Source organism: Manis javanica, chromosome 16 (assembly GCF_040802235.1).
Source record: "Manis javanica isolate MJ-LG chromosome 16, MJ_LKY, whole genome shotgun sequence".
Taxonomy (NCBI): domain Eukaryota; kingdom Metazoa; phylum Chordata; class Mammalia; order Pholidota; family Manidae; genus Manis; species Manis javanica.
This window is the reverse complement of record NC_133171.1, coordinates 4,242,053-4,258,146: the sequence shown is the minus strand read 5'-3', so window position 1 is coordinate 4,258,146 and position 16,094 is coordinate 4,242,053.

Below are 16,094 nucleotides of genomic sequence, written 5' to 3'. Positions count from 1 at the left end.
CATAGTGAAAATTCTATCAGAAACAAACTCACACAAAAACTCTATCTTTAACAAAGCTATGGCCCAATGTTAAAAGTATGATTAGACAAAAAAGAAAGTTGTAATGATACAAAGGAGCTATGTGAGATGTTTATCATTTAGTGAATAGAACACAATCAGTTCAGTGATTTAAAGTTTAAGTGGTAATTTATTCACAATTTTATAAATTGAAAAGAAAAGGAAATCAATAAGAAATACTGCGTGAAAAGAAACAAGAATGGAGAATTTAGTGATCTAGATGCCTATTTACATGGGAAAATGTCTTAGATCCTCTGAAATGATAAGATCTCTGTTGAAAGAAACACAAAAGGAAGATGATGGGAAATTTAATAAACTCAAATAATGGAGTGTGTTTCTTCCCATCACACAATTTGGCTGTGGTTACATACAATAGATAAAGAAAGATAAAGAAATGCAATAGAAAAAAGAAAAGAAAAGAAGAAAAAGTTTTATTTCCATGCTGAAAAATATCCAGTAAGCATGCAGTAACATTGGTCTTTAAATGTTTTTTCTCTTTAGCATGCACTCATATTCCAGACAGGTCATGCTAAGACAACAAGCAAATAAACTTAAAGCAATAACTGTAACTGGGGGGTGAAGAGTGGGCAGGGAGACTGTGGGGTTTGGGCACATTCAGTTTTCTGCACACAAGCCTATAGTTAAGTGACAGGTTCAGAGAATAAAACTCTTATTCTGCCGCTGGAGACAAGTTCAGCAGGTTTCTGAACCAAAGAGGTAACTCACGGAAATGCCAATCTATCCACAGCTGACTATTAGTAAAATAGTGTAGATGACAGACCTGGAAGGACCCACTGAAAGCCTGGTTGAAATATTTAGTTGCAGAAGAACACCAACAGAAAATACAGCTGAGGGGGAGTGAACTCCAGCCGTTGGGCCCGGGAGCAGATGGTCAGGAGCGATCCCGGGCTGGACGGAGAGCCCGCGCCGGCGGGCCAGGGGGCCTTCCACCCCCGCCACGGTCGCGGCAACACGGAGCCTTCCCACAGCTGTTTGGACCAGCTTGTGGCACGTTGTTGTGTCTGTTAAATATAATTAAGAACTGCTTGCTCTAAGGGAAGTGAAGGATTTGATTAAGGGGGAGTGTTTCTTCTTCCTTTCTTCTTGTTTTTATTCAGCCTTATCCAAATTTTTTAAACTGTTTTCTAAATCATGTCACGTTCTGAGGCAATTTTTGCTTTTCGTTATAAACCAAATACCAAAAGCACATATTTATGGCGTGTGAAGAGTGTGTGTGTGTGTGTGTGTGTGTGTGTGTGTGTGTGTGTGTGTGTGTGTGTGTGTGTGTGTTGAGATGGCATAAAGGAGGCTTGGAGAAGGGAACTCAATCCCAAACTGGTTAATTCAGGACCCCTCCCCCAGAAAACAAAACTCATAAAACCAACACTGACTTGAAGCAGATTACGAAGAACTTGCAGCACATGCCAAGTGGCATATTCTCAGGCTCTGAGTGGCATTTGCACTCTGCAGCCATAATTTCTTTGTTAACAAGCCCACCCTCCCCTCTCTCTCCTGAGGCTTCTGACGCGTCACTGCTGTATACCACTGAGGAACACCGCAGAGGGTGCGCTGGTGAGGAGGATACACGACACCAGCCATCAATCTTTTATAAACCACAGGCCCTAAAGGAGCACCGAATTTATGGGCAAACAAGTCGGGAAAGCCCCAGCCAGGGAGTGTGCAGATCCAGGGTTTGGGTGAACGTGTCAGAAACAAAGAATGAGGAGGGGAAAATAACATGACAAAATAGGTCTTCCTTGCAGACTAATCATTCCCTTGTCATCCAACCTGCTTTCAAGAGCATTTTCCAGCTTTTCTTTTCCTTTTAAAAAATGAAGCAACTGTAACATGCCAATAAATGTGACCATTACTTGGAGTATAGTTAGCCAATATCCCAATGAGGACATTTGTGTTAACTCGAGTCTTGTGGGGGAGGATATTCTTGTATTTGAGGCAGCTGCTCTGTGAGACATGTGGAGCTCTGAATATAGTAGGTGTTCAGTAAATATGAGTGTACCAATTGGTAGCCATTCTACACAATCACAGTTTGTCTTTAAGCTACCCCTTTCCTTCTCCTCCATTGTCCCTTCAGTTGTCAAATGCTATTGGTACATCCCCCAAAGATGTTTTTAAATGAGCTTTCTTTTCCCACTTCCAGAGCAGCACCCATTCCCAGCAGTTACCATATGATGCCTCACATATAGTGATGCCCACCTAGCCAGGCTCCCAGCATCCAGTTCATCAGACTATCCATCCATAGCATCCCCAAGCTTCCAAAGCTTCCTGTTACTTTCCAGTGCCTTGGGGACAAAGCTTGAATCCCTCTGCTGACATTCTGGGCCTGTCACAATTCAGTCTCACTGCACGTCTCCAAATGTTCAACAAACCTCAAAAGGAAGACTGTTTGTATCAAACCCATGTCCTCGCTGGTCTTGGAAGCCACCTGCACATTTCTAAGACCATACCTTTGCTTTTGCTGTTCCCCACTCTGCCCACCTGGAATGGATCTCATATATGCCTCCCTTTCATCTTTCCATCCTCTCAGCTTCAGACTCAAATCCCTCCTTTTCCGTGGAACCCAGCCTCTCTTTCTTCTGATATAGACTCAGAATTCCAATTGCTCATTCCTGTCTGTTTCACCATCACCACCCATTCCAGGCTCTGTGCATGATCTCCTCTCCCAAGTATTACCACACCTTCTGAGCTGCTCTGCATTGATTCATTAATGCATGCTGTCATTCAGCCATCATCTACTGATTGCCTATTTGTGCCAGGCCCGGTGCAAGTTCCCATGTAGGAAAAGATAAGTTAGAATGACTCTATTTTCAAGGCTCTTTTAGTCAAAGGGAAGGAAATCATAGTACATTACGCTTAGTTCAATAAAGCATATTTACCAGTTTCTGCAGATGATCTGTCTTACTGTTAGGGTCCTAAATAACTGAGGTCAGAGTTAAACCATGAACTTCTTTTGGATTCCTCATTCGCCTTATCAGGCCTACATCTAGATTTGGAATCATATTTGCTGAATGTAATTGAATGTTTGAATAACAGGTTAAGACTCAAAATTATCTAGATAATTGTCACAATACCACTCCATTCTTCCAGGAAAAAAAAAAAAACATTTCTAAAATTAGACTTACATGCACAAAATAGCTCTGAAAGGATCCACAAGTAACAATTGCCTCAGGAAAGGAGAAGTGGTTGGCTAAAGACCAGGATAAGAATAACTGTCCATGGACATATTTTTGTACATTTGAATTTTGTACCACATAAGTGAATAGTTTATTGAAAATTAAATTAAATGATGCAGTCCATTCGATGCAGTATCAATGAATCAATAGGGACAAACTCAGTATGCCAAAGTTTTCTGTTTGTATTGTTCTGTGGAGGATGGTTGGTAAAATGATAACTTAGAGAATCATTAGTATGGACACAGACGAGAAGAATAATAGGAAGAATGCAGGTGAATGAGTAATGTACAAGGACATTTCAAAAATAATTATTAATGCTCTCTTCTTTTTGATGTACTTGCTTTTCCTTCTTCCTGCATTTGCCTGTAGCCTGGATTTGAGTTTGACCCCAGAAAAGAAAGAAAAGAAAAAAAAACCTTCAGGCTTGGCACCAGCCGTCTCTGACTATATGAGCCCTGGTGCTTTCCTGCACACTCTGAAAATGACCAAGACAGAGTCTGTGGGGTGTCCCAGAAGCCTTCTAACCCCTGCCAAGCCACCTGCCCTGCCACACTGTAATGGGACTCTGCCCAGTGAGGCCTGGACGGCCAGCTAAGCCCCTCTCAATGCGGCTCTACTCCTACATACCTCTAGGGACCTAGTCACCTTTTTGTCCCATGAAGAAGGGGCTGCTTTTAGGGTGTTAACTGTGATCCTAAGAGGGCCAACCCTTAAACATTTAGTTAAATAGTCTGATAACATCCCTTTTACATATCTACCCAACCTTGATAATCCTTGTGAAGAAACAAAAACATTTTAAAATGAGTATTCTTTGTGTAACAAATAGCACACAATGGAGAGATTTTACAGGACTCCCCCTTTTAACAAAGCATCATGTGCCCAGATTATATCGAGCTCAGCTTCACACTCTCAGGGTTGTTCATGAAAATTAAGAACTATCCAAATTCTATTGACCATCTATTAGCTGTCTGTTTCTTTTTTTGCCTTTGTGAAAAGAGAGTCAATTCACTTGTGATCGCATTCCCACTGACATGCCTGGAAACTATTAAAAACAGATGTCCAAACCAAGCCCCAGACATCTGGGATGGAGCAACTCTGGCTGCGTCATAAACATGTCTCTGTGCGTGGAGGATAAGCTCCATTCAGGTGTCTTTTTTGGTTTTCTTCTAATGCCAAATATATAACCTCCAAATGATAAACTAAAGGCAGCTATTATCTGTATTAGCTTTGGCATCATTTTTGTTTTGTAATTTGCTTTCACTGGTTCTGAAATATGAACTCTTATCTTGAGCTGTTGAGTCCCCTTCATAAAGATTGCAGTCAGACCACACATTTACACACTGAAACTAGAGATTTATCTTGTGTACATTATCCACTCTGGAAACTCCGGATTCTACTTTGTTGCATCCAATAAATACTCTATTATTAAGGAAAGAAAGAGGGGAAGAAGGACAACTGTATTTAAGGCAGGTTTTATTTGCTCTCACTGGTATTGGGAATTTGGTATTTGGTTACTGGCTTTTTTTGTTTTTGTTTTTAATTTGGTTACTGTTCCTCTGGTATTTGCAATTTTGGAAATTATTTGAACCAAAGCAACATTGTCCCAGCTTTTCTTGGTAATAAGAAAAGTATGTCTGATTTGATTCATACTATCAGAACACAAGAGTAAGTTTTGGGCATGCATCAGGGCTCATGACTGGAGAATCTGAAAGGACTGACTTGTCTAAAGAAACATTTAAAATTGAGTGAAATATGGCACCATTTACTCCTCAGTCATTGAATCATGAGAACTGTTGCCATGCAGATTGTTTCCCAGCTACAGTGCTGGGAAAGGGTTCTGATTCACCCCATTTGGGGAAGAATGGGTGTCAACTGGCAAGCGTGGAGATCTGCAAAGCAAGTCAATAAATCAAAGATAAAATGAACGATAAAAGCCTTCTCTTCTGCTACTTCCTTCCTCCATCCACCCCCACCCAGTCCTTTGCGCCCAAAAGCCCACATGCTATGAATGCTTCTGTCTGTTCCTCTCCGGCTGCAGACCTGGGAAGGAAGGAGCTAGAGGAAGCCCACCGTGAAGGAAGGTTTTGAGCCACCAGAGTATGTGTAAGGCTTATTGGGAACCACAGCGTTGCCCAGAGCTCCCTCGTGCCCAGGAAGCACAGCAGTTCTCAGCCAACAGATGGTCCCACCTACGCCTGCTTTTAAGGGGCTGACTTCCCTGGGGATTATCCAGGCTCCCCGTAGGGATCCAGAATGTAGAAAGGGGTCTTCATCTTCCTTTCTCTAGGCCCAGGAAGCTGCGTATTTAATAGTTTTATGACAATAAAGCAGAAAATCAGATCATCAGTTCTAAGAGAAATGAACATGTATGGTGTTTACCTCTGTATTGCTATTTTTCTCCTTTTAGGAGATCCATTAAAGTTCTGAAAAATATTTTCAATTGTTTAAATGTACACACAATTACTGATTATGGTGTTTGTATCCTCATGGTACATCCAGATATTTCTTCCCTATGATTGAGACAATTTCTACACACCCTTTGGTATAAAGAATCACAGATAAATAAGGAAAACCTTTATATTATTCCACAAGCTGAATAAAGTAAGCAAAGAATAGTAATTATAAATAAACACTTATTTTGAGACTATACCAAGAGGGACAGCAGCTAAAGGATGCCTCCTGGGCAGCAGATGAGAATGCAAAACATTTTTATGAGAATTTTTTAAAATAAAGCTGTTTGGCATCTCAAGGCTAAATATAGTTAAGCCATTGCAGAGGACTTCTGTCCCCCACACTTCCTTTCCACCGTTGCCCTGGTGCTTCCCTGATCACACTCCCAAATACTCACTAAATCAGAAGCATCCACTGGCTCCTAGAATATTATTACATCAAAATGTAAAGAGAAAGAATCTTATCATCGTCAGGTTAGAGTTTCAAACCTGACCTATGAGACTCATAACATAGATGACGGTCATGCACACCAAAGGTTTGGATGTGAAGAGCTGGGTTTTTGAGTTTCAATAGACTAAGCCTACTGAAGCATATAAAGTTTATGGCATAAACAGTAGATGGGAAAGACTACTGCTGAAAACTAAATTACAGCTTCATTGACTCAGGTGGAAAATCAGGAAAGGAGAGCCATAAAGTTAGAGGACAATGCAGGTCTGAGAGAAAGTTCTATGTACTCTGACGTCCAACCACCCCTGAGGCAAACAGCAGCAGGCACCGATAGAAATTCCAGATTGGTTCCTGAAGGCAGGGAAGACTGGAATGCCTAAGAAAAGCTGGGGAAGTTGAGAAATCTCAAGAAGTCACCTCTGCCAGCATGGTGAGGCAGCCAGCAAGGTGAAATGGCCACAGGTCTGAAGCAGCCTGCTGAGTCTCAGCCCCAGACAGGTGTCAGAGAGCAGCTGAAAGCTTTTCCCTGGCCCTGTTCTTTCCAAAAATGGAGCAAAGGGCTGAGAAAGCCAGGGAACCAGAGGAGGAGCTTTGAAATCAGAATGAGTTTAACTTGGGAGGATATAGACCAGAGACTATACACAGATCAAGGAATGCTTCAGTGAATAGAATGAGCGTGGAGAACCAGGTACCCTTCCCCTCCAATTCACTGACAATATATGGTGCCCCTACATCTTCAGATACAGCCCCAAGGAGAGTTTGCCCCTAGTTGACTAAGTTTTAGTGCCTGTCATTAGGTGAAATGAGGACTCAGTTTAGAAATCAAGTGGAGTGGTTATTTTAAGTTATATTTTTTGCACACTTAAGCCTGAGGAGAGTTAAAATGATACAGTTGTTCACTATACCAACAGGGAAATAATAATAGTACATAATGGTCACATAATAAAGAATGCTAAAAAAAAACTTCATATCCTGATAAGCCATGGTAGGTCATTAAGAAACAAGCTTGCTAAAATTTAATTTATATGGAGACATCTCAAAATAATCATCTTTTTTGTTGTTGTTGCTGTTTTTAATGATCACATCTTATTAATATGAAATAATTTGGTTCTAAGAACCACAAATGAAAAAAGATCAGAAATGAAAAACCACTAAAATCATGGTGCAGTGAGAGGAGGAAAGAATAAAACATACCTTTCCATAGCTCAGAACATGAGAAATGAATGCCTGCACGATGTTCTTGAGGACTCAAGTAGTAGGCACTGGATAAATGTTCTTTAAATAAGTACCTACATTTTCAGGGTACATCCAAAATCACCCATCATTTTCCTCCTTTTCATTCCTCTCCTTCTTCCATGAAAAAAAAGCACTGTTTCAGTCCTTTTAATTATCACCTCATGTTCTATTTTCTCAATTTTTCTTTCTTTACCCATGGGCTAATCATTTCATTGATTCACCCACCCACTTAGCAACTATATATCGAATGCCTGGTAAGTGCCAAGCACCTTTCTAGGTTCTGAGAATACATCAGTGAACAAAAAAGACAACCCTTCCTGCCTGAGGAAGCTTACCTTCTAATAAGAATGCCAGCCATTAAACTAAGTAAATATGTGAAGAGATGAGTGCCATGGTGAGCAGTAAAATAGGGGAAAAGCAAGTAAACACAGTGGCCTGAAGATACCTCACTGAGACAGTGACAGCTGAGTGGACAGCTGTGGGGTTGGGGGTGGGGGGAGTGCGCTGCGCAGGCGTGAGAGGAGGCCGCTGGGGTACGCGTCTGTGAAGGCCTTGAGGAGGGTGCCGGCCTGGGATGTTCCGGGAATGGCAAGGACCCCAGTGTGGCTGGGGCAGAGAGAATTGGGGGATAGCAGTAGGAAATGAGGTCAGAGAAGTAATGGGAACCAGATTGTAAGGCCTTTAGACCACTGCAGACTTTGGTTTTTAGTCGGGAAGACTGTGAGCAGAGGGGTGACATCAATCTGAATTACATGAGAACAGGACCACCCTGGCTGCTGGGTCAAGAATGAAACTGAAAGGGGACAATGACAGAGATGCGCAGAGTCATTAGGTCTATTGGAATAATTCAGGCGGGAAAATATCATAGCATGGATTAGACTGATAGCCATGGGGTTAATAAGAATTGGTCAGATTCTAGGTATATTTTGAAGATAAAAAGGACAAAATTTATTTATAGATAAAATGTAGGGTGGAGTAAAAAAGCATCAAAGATACAGTTCTTCTAGTAGAAACACTATAAGGATACAGTTACTACTAATTAAAAGGAGGAAAACTGAAAAGAAAATCAATCTGGAGGCAAAGATGAGACACCCAGTTTGAAAATCTATTAGGCAAGTGGAGAAGTCAAGTAGGTGGTTGGATATAATGAGGCTGGAGATATAAATGGAGGCTGATCAGGGATTAATAGGCTTACATCTATGAGGCTAGATGATGTCATCAAGGAGTGAAAATAGATAGAAAATAATTCTAAGACCTGAGCCTTAGGGAACTCCAAAGATAGAAGGTCAGGAAGATGAGAAAGAACAACCAACATGACTTCATTGGAGGTAGGGGTACAATAAGAAAAGGGGATAAGCCTGGAAATAGCGGGAGGAAATTAATCCCTTGGAAATAGCACTGACATTAGCTGCAAGTTGCCCTTGGAGCATCTTCTGTTCTTTAGTGACCTTGAGCTTCCATGTGAATAGTCATAAGAAGTGTCAAGAGGTAAAACACAGGACCTGAATAAGTAGGTGAAACTGATGGCAGACCTCTGCATAAAAATTGTGGTCCAAAAACATCCACAAACCAAGAACTTACTTCAAAAGGGTCACAGGTTCATAGGGATCCCAGGTTCTTGACAGAAGCAAATTCCTTTCTGGAGGAATGCTACTGCATCCAGGTGCAAAGAATTTCCATAGATAAAATTCCACTGAACAAGATCTCACATTCACAAATCATTGACAACATAATGAGAAAACTAAAAAACGTTCAACAAAAGTCAGTAGGAATGACAGACAGGCCTGGAAACACTTCAGTTGTTGATGTATTTTGAAAATATGTACATTTAAGGAAATGTTTTACGGTCTACAAATGTCCTATTACATGTTTAAAGAAATAAAAAAGGGATATTGACATTATGATTAAGAGGAAAAAAGACTATAAAAATCACCAAGCCAATTTTGAAAAAGCACCAAATAGAACTTGTGGAAACGAAAATGGTTATAATTAAAATTTTTTAATGCAAAAGATGGATTAAATAGAACATTAGACACATCTGAAGGGTGGATTTAAGACAGAATTAAAAGCACAGAAGGACAAACAGCTGGAGGGGAAATAAAATGACAAGGGATAGAAGGCTGAAGAACATCTTATATACATCTAATCAGAGTTCCAGAAAAGTATAAGAGAAGGAGGAAGGAGCAAAATTTGGAGACAAATGGATGATAATTGGCCAGATCTGATGGACAAGACTCAAATTCAGAAATTAAAATGAATTCTAAGTAGGATAAATAACAATAAATCTGCATCTAGACCATTATTTTGAAACAGAACAACAAAGCAAAAGATCTTAAAAGCCAGAGAGAGAAAAGAATGTGTGTGTTTCAAAGTCCACTTGTTATACAGACAGGTTACAATGGAAGCTGGAAAACAGTAGACTCGTGTCTTCAAAGTGCTAAGAAAAAAAAAAAGACTGCCAATCTAGAATTGCATAGCCTCTGTAAATTATATTTAGAGCAAACCCAAATTAAGAGATTTTTTGGACAAACCGAAAATGAGAATTTTACAATCAAGTTCTTCTTAAAGGAAATAAGTTAATACACACCACAGAAGAACATCAGATGGAAAAAGGAAAACCCCAGTATAGAGATGAGACACACAAAGTCATGTTGAGCAGAGAAAGTGGTTAAAGTTTAGTGAAATCAAAACGATCAGTATATGAAACAAAAAGATTGAAGTATCTAATTTGTCATGTTAACAATAAAGAATTAAAATAGCACATGGTGGAAAGAAGGTGATCAGATTACTGGCACTATTTGCAAGGAGGATAAAAAATACTGCTAATTTATTAAGAAGGCATGTTAAATGTGTAGGGTATCCAAGACTAAAATTATAATTTATTACTTTCAACTAGTAGAGGGAAAACAATAGAGTGAGAAAAACATCAATCTCAAAGCAGCCAAGAGATGGAAAAAGAAATGTGGAAATGTATGGCAAATAGGAAACACAAAATACCAGAAATAAATCCAAACACATCCTAAGCATGACAACCTGGATGAAAATATACAGCCTAGATACAAATATAAACCTAAGCTATTAGCTGTTTAGAAGACACTTACTTAGAGCACAAGGACACAGAGAGGTTGAAAGTAAAAAGATGGGAAATATACGAGGAAAATACTAGCCAAAAGAAAGATAGAGTACATAGGTTAATTAACAGAACCACAATAAAAATACTTCAAGGTGAAAGTATTCCTAAAGATATTGGTAAACACTGCTTTTTACAGAAAAAGAGTTAATAATTGTAAAGTTTTACATACTAAGTAACAGATCATAAAAATATAGTTGACATTAAAGGAGGAAAAGTTTTAATGAAACTATAATATGGGAAATTTTACAAATCCACCATCTTTGTAGAATATTTTAAAACAACGCTTCCAATAATTGTTAGATGAAGCAAACATAAACAATACCAAAAAGTAAAGTTACAGGACTTAACAGGCAAGTTAAAAGTTGAATTTATGTATTACCCCAAAATTGAAGAATATGTAGTCACTTTAAGATACCCAGAAGGTTTTCTGAATGGACTGTGTACTAGACCACAAAGTCTTTATACATTTCAAAGAATTGGTATCATACGGACAAGTTCTTCCACCATAAGATTAGGTTAAAAATCAATAACGAAAAGAAACCTAAACAAAACAACACTCATTTGGAAAGTTAAGTCATGCTTCCAAACAACTTATGAGTTAAAGGAAAAAAAGAAATTACAAAGGAAATTAGAAGAAAGTTAAAATGGAAAGATAATGAAAATATACATATTGAAACATGGAATTCAACTGAAATATTAGAGAAATGTTTTTAGCTTTAAGTGCTTATATTTATAAAAGGCTAAAAATGCATAAAGCATCCCTCTTCAGAAGTTAGATAAAAAAACAGGGAAAGCACACTGAAGAAAACAGAAGGAAGGCAAAAATGAAAGAACAGAAATCAGTAAGACAGAAAGCAATATACAGATCAAAACGCCAAAGGCTGGTTCTTGGAAAATTCTAGTCAAGCTGACAAACTCTTACAAGATTAATCAAGAGAAAAGAGAGGATAGAACGTTAGAAGTGAATATAGTCAAATATTACTACAGGTACTATAAAGATCTGAAAAGATATTATGAACAAGCCAATATATTTCCAAAAATTAGATGAACTGTAGGAATTCACAGAAATTTAACTCACAAAGGTAACTTGGAAAGAGCCAGAAAGCAAATTGTTTCTCTGACCATTAATTTCGTCAAAAATTCTTCACAAACACAACTTGTTTCATGGAAAGCTCAGCAAACTTTTAAAGAATGTATTCCAATCTGAACCAAACTGCCAGAAAAGAGGAAAATGTTGAGACAAGGAATACAGGGCAATTCATTCTTGATGCTTTATATCAATGCCACACAGGAAATGTATAAGCAAGAGTATTACAGGCAAATCTCACACAAGAACAGAAAGACAAAACCTAAACTAGATATTAACAAAACAAATCTAGGAATATATTTAAAAGACCAAACTGGGTTTAGCCCTGGAATGCAAATTTGGTTTAATGACAGAAAATGTATCAATTTATTTAATTCACCACATTAAAAGATTAAAAGAGAAAACCATTTGATTTTCTCAGTATTTATAGAGGAAAAATAGCATTAAAACAAAATTTGGCAAACCAAAAATTGACAGGAACATCCTTAACCTCATAAGGAGAATTTGAACAATCTAACAGAAACTTCAGCCTTAACACTGAAATAGTAAAAGCATTGGCTCTAAAATCAGAAAAAAAATTGCAGATGACCTCTGTTTTGTTCACCACTGTACTGGAGAGTGTAACCAGTACAGAAAGAGTAAACAAAAAAACATTCAAAAGAAATATAGATTAGGAAAAAAAATCACTATTTTTCTTCATAGTAAACCCCATAGAATCCACATATAAATTATTGACATTAAGGCTTAGCAACTTGCCAAATACCAAATAATGAAAAAAGTTCATTGTATTTCTATACACCAACAGCAAATATTTAGAAAATACAATTTAAAAATATTATTTGCAATAGCAAAAATGATGGAGAAAAAAATAAGTAGAGAGAGCAAGACACTCAAAAGAATAATTGACCGAGTTGTCATGATTAAAGGTTTTAGCCAAAGAGGGTGATTGGGCTTAAGATTTCAGAGTTGAAGCCACTCCAGGCGCTGACAGGGGCTAGGATTCAAAAGCCGGCTAAAGACACCAGCAACTTAATCATTTCCTTTACGAAATGATTAAAAAGAACATAAATTAAATGGCAGAATCAGGCTGTAAGAAAAACAGGAGGCATCCAAGGAGTTTGTCAAGAGATTCTGGCATGTCTTGATTTAGATCTACAATGTAGGAAAGATGATTTTCTTCCCATTTTACTAAGTGTAAATTATATGTATTTACCATATATTTTTTAAAATGTATTTATCATGTTATAGTGTGGGCTGGGAGTGTGGCAGGAGAATGTGTGGGCAGGTTTTAACCACCACCATCAGCAGGCGATGCCTGGACACAACACAGAGGGGACCCTCAATAGAAAACAATTAGGAAACATTGACTTCCTAAATCCATGTTGTTTATAACAAATAAATATATCAAACTACAAACATGTACATGCTTGTGTTTTTGTGTGCTCATTTTGTTGAAACACTTTGGGTCAGACTTTATGAAACTGCCACTTTTGTGACCAAATGCATCAATGTCAGCAGTTTTACATGATGGAACCTAATATTTTCTGGGTTTGCTGTATGAAAACCCCTGATCCAGCTGCAAAGTTTGGTTTCAAAGGTAAAGGGGATAGAATGTTACAGACCACTTCAAGCTTTTACAGAGAAAACAAAAGCAAGCGTGGCCCTCTAAGTGCCAATTATATTTTGTGGTGATGTCAAGATGATCCTATTGACTATGTTAAGAAGCTATAAAGTAAGATATTTTGCTGGTTACTTCTTTAGTCAACTTGAGTAAACTAATGACTATGTCTTGACTAATGAATTAGGGCTCATTTGGTTATAAAACACAGCAGTATTAGCGTGGTTCAGATAACATTATATGCTATACAATAGCTAACTGGCATAGATTCTAATTCCTATGCTGCTCTGTAGGCCTTGCTTCTCTATTAAAATCGAAAGTGTTAATTTGCCAGTAATCACTCCACTTTCTCCTATCGTCTCACTAAAAGGACAGGCCCTTCCTTGCTGCATGGATAGAATGTAGTAATGCATTTAGTGCTAGGCCATGATTTTAGACCTCCAGCTGTTTTACTGGTTGTGTAACTAAAAATAAGATAATGTTATGCTGGGTAACCACGGCTTTTGTAGGCATTCACATTTTACAAATCACTGCACAGTATGCAAACCGTTATATTTTTCAAATGCTTAAATTCCAGCCTAGGAGTGGAACCCTTCCGTTATTAAAGGAGAGCTTGCTAGACTGTGAAGTGGGATGAATCCTGGACAGGGAGGCTGCTGGGCTGAGTTTATACTGTTAGAATAATTCCTCCCTAATCCTCATGCCGGCAGCTCCATCGGAAACAAGCATTCCTCGCCACCAATGATGTAGAGCAGGATCTTAAAACGTTGGTGGGTTATTTTTGTTTTTAAGTTTTTATTTGATCTGTAAACCCATTATTTATTCAAATAATGCAAACCAGAGATCAGTATATACTGAGCAAGAACGATGGAGAGAATAGTATGCTTCTCTAAACAGGCTTCTATTAAAAATAAAGGGTCAAACGAAAGAACTTTGCTGGTTCACATCATGCAAACACATAAAAGCCCTGTGATATTTATACTTCTGTGATTTAATCAGAAGGCCAAAGCATGCTGTCTTTCACTGAATATTTGTTTTGCATGAAAGCGCTGATAAATAAGTGGAGCTATTCTAAGCTGCATTTTTACAATAGCATCTGCTTTCAGAAATACCGGTCATTCAGAACAAATGCTCCTGGAACATATTGCTCTGCATTGACACAAAAACCAGCAAGGACTTGGTGAGACTTTGCACAGTACCTGAAATTGCTTTCAAGGTTCTGTGGGCTGTTTATATTGAAGAAAAAAAAAAGTTTGTAATGGTCTATAATTTCTCCAAATGTTGCATCCTGTGTAGGACCACCTCAGGCTCATGGAAGGAAGGAAGACTGTGTTTCCTGAAAACTCTTGGGAGACTAAATGATTCTGTTGTCAATCAAGACAGACCCAATGTAAAGCAAAATGGCTGTAATTAGAAGTGCATCCATGCCCAAGCAATGCTAACTGGTTTTCAGATCCAGATTCTCAGTAACCAGTTATAATAACAAAGTGAGTAATAAGGAGGCTGATCACAGAGGTGCATAAGAGGAAATATACCTAAATCAGTGGCTTCTAAGTAGTCAGACATTGATCAAGGGGCCAGAGAGGTAGCAAGGGATTTGGGAGTATCAGTTTGAAAAACAAAATATAGCAAGTGGAAGATGAAATGAGAAACACCACCCTCTGTGAGTTTTTAAGACTGGATTTCTATGTGGGCTTGTTTAAAAGACAAGGCTGAGATTACTGATTCTGTGAGAAAAAGTAAAGCTTCAAGAACTTTCAATCAATCTATCTTTTTTTTTCCTAGCAAGTTTCTCATTCTGTCTAAGAGTGAAGACTTCCCCTCTCTCCTCCCGCACAGCCAGCAAGCATTTGTTACTCTGACAGATTAAAAAATGGGCCTTTCAGTGAAGTAGGAATGGGCAAGCCCATGTCAGGCTAAAGCGTATCTCCTGTTAAATTTGGGTCAGGAACTTTAGATCTGGAGGGGACCTTAGAATCCATCCGATTCCAAACCTCTCATTTTGTACATAGGAATCTGCAGCACAGAGAAGTTAAATGACTTGCCTAAGATCACACAGCTAATAAGCCATGATTTAAGCCAAGTCTTTATGAGCCTAAGAGGTGTGTCCAAGTTGCTATGCCGGACATTCTGTACTTTCTGCTCTTACTGCTTCTAAAGAGCAATTAAGAATGAATGAAACAAATTCTTTAAAATCTCACATAATCCCTCTCACAAAGGACAACATTTTATCAGCCGTGCTCTGACACAGGCGGCAGGTTTTAGAGCCTGTTTGAGGGGCCAAGAGGCTGTGGCCCAGGTGTGGCCAGCAACAAGCAAGCTGTCGGCAGAGGTCTTGGCTCCGAGTGCCGGAAAGTCAAGTGCAGCCTCTTCTCTTTGAGTCACTGAGTCACACCTTTCCTTCCTAGCTGACTCTAGCTGAATCTCGAGGGTGTGGTGAAAACTCCCAGCCCTAACCTGAGAGTTAGCCTTTTTAACTAGGGAAAGTGAAAAACCCAAGGGACTCAGTTTGGGATTTGGTTGTTCTTTCAAGGCTATATGAAATCTACATCTCAGGCCAAACTTACAATAATTTACTATATGAGGGAAAATTCATTTATTGCTTTTTCATGTCCTAGGGAAGCTGTAAGGCCTTTGGAAACATTTTCAAATAATGCCAAAATCTTAAGAATGTTTTCTAAACTGTACATGTTCTAGGTAATATGGCCCATAATGTCTTAATACTTAAAAATTTGACTTTTATTTAGTAAAAATGAGACAACAGACATGTTGAAGTGATCTAGGAGGGTTGATGCGATATCTGCACATCTCTACTAGACCCCCAGGTATGGCCCCTTCATCAACAGCCAGTACAGTTCCTGGGAGTCAGTGTTC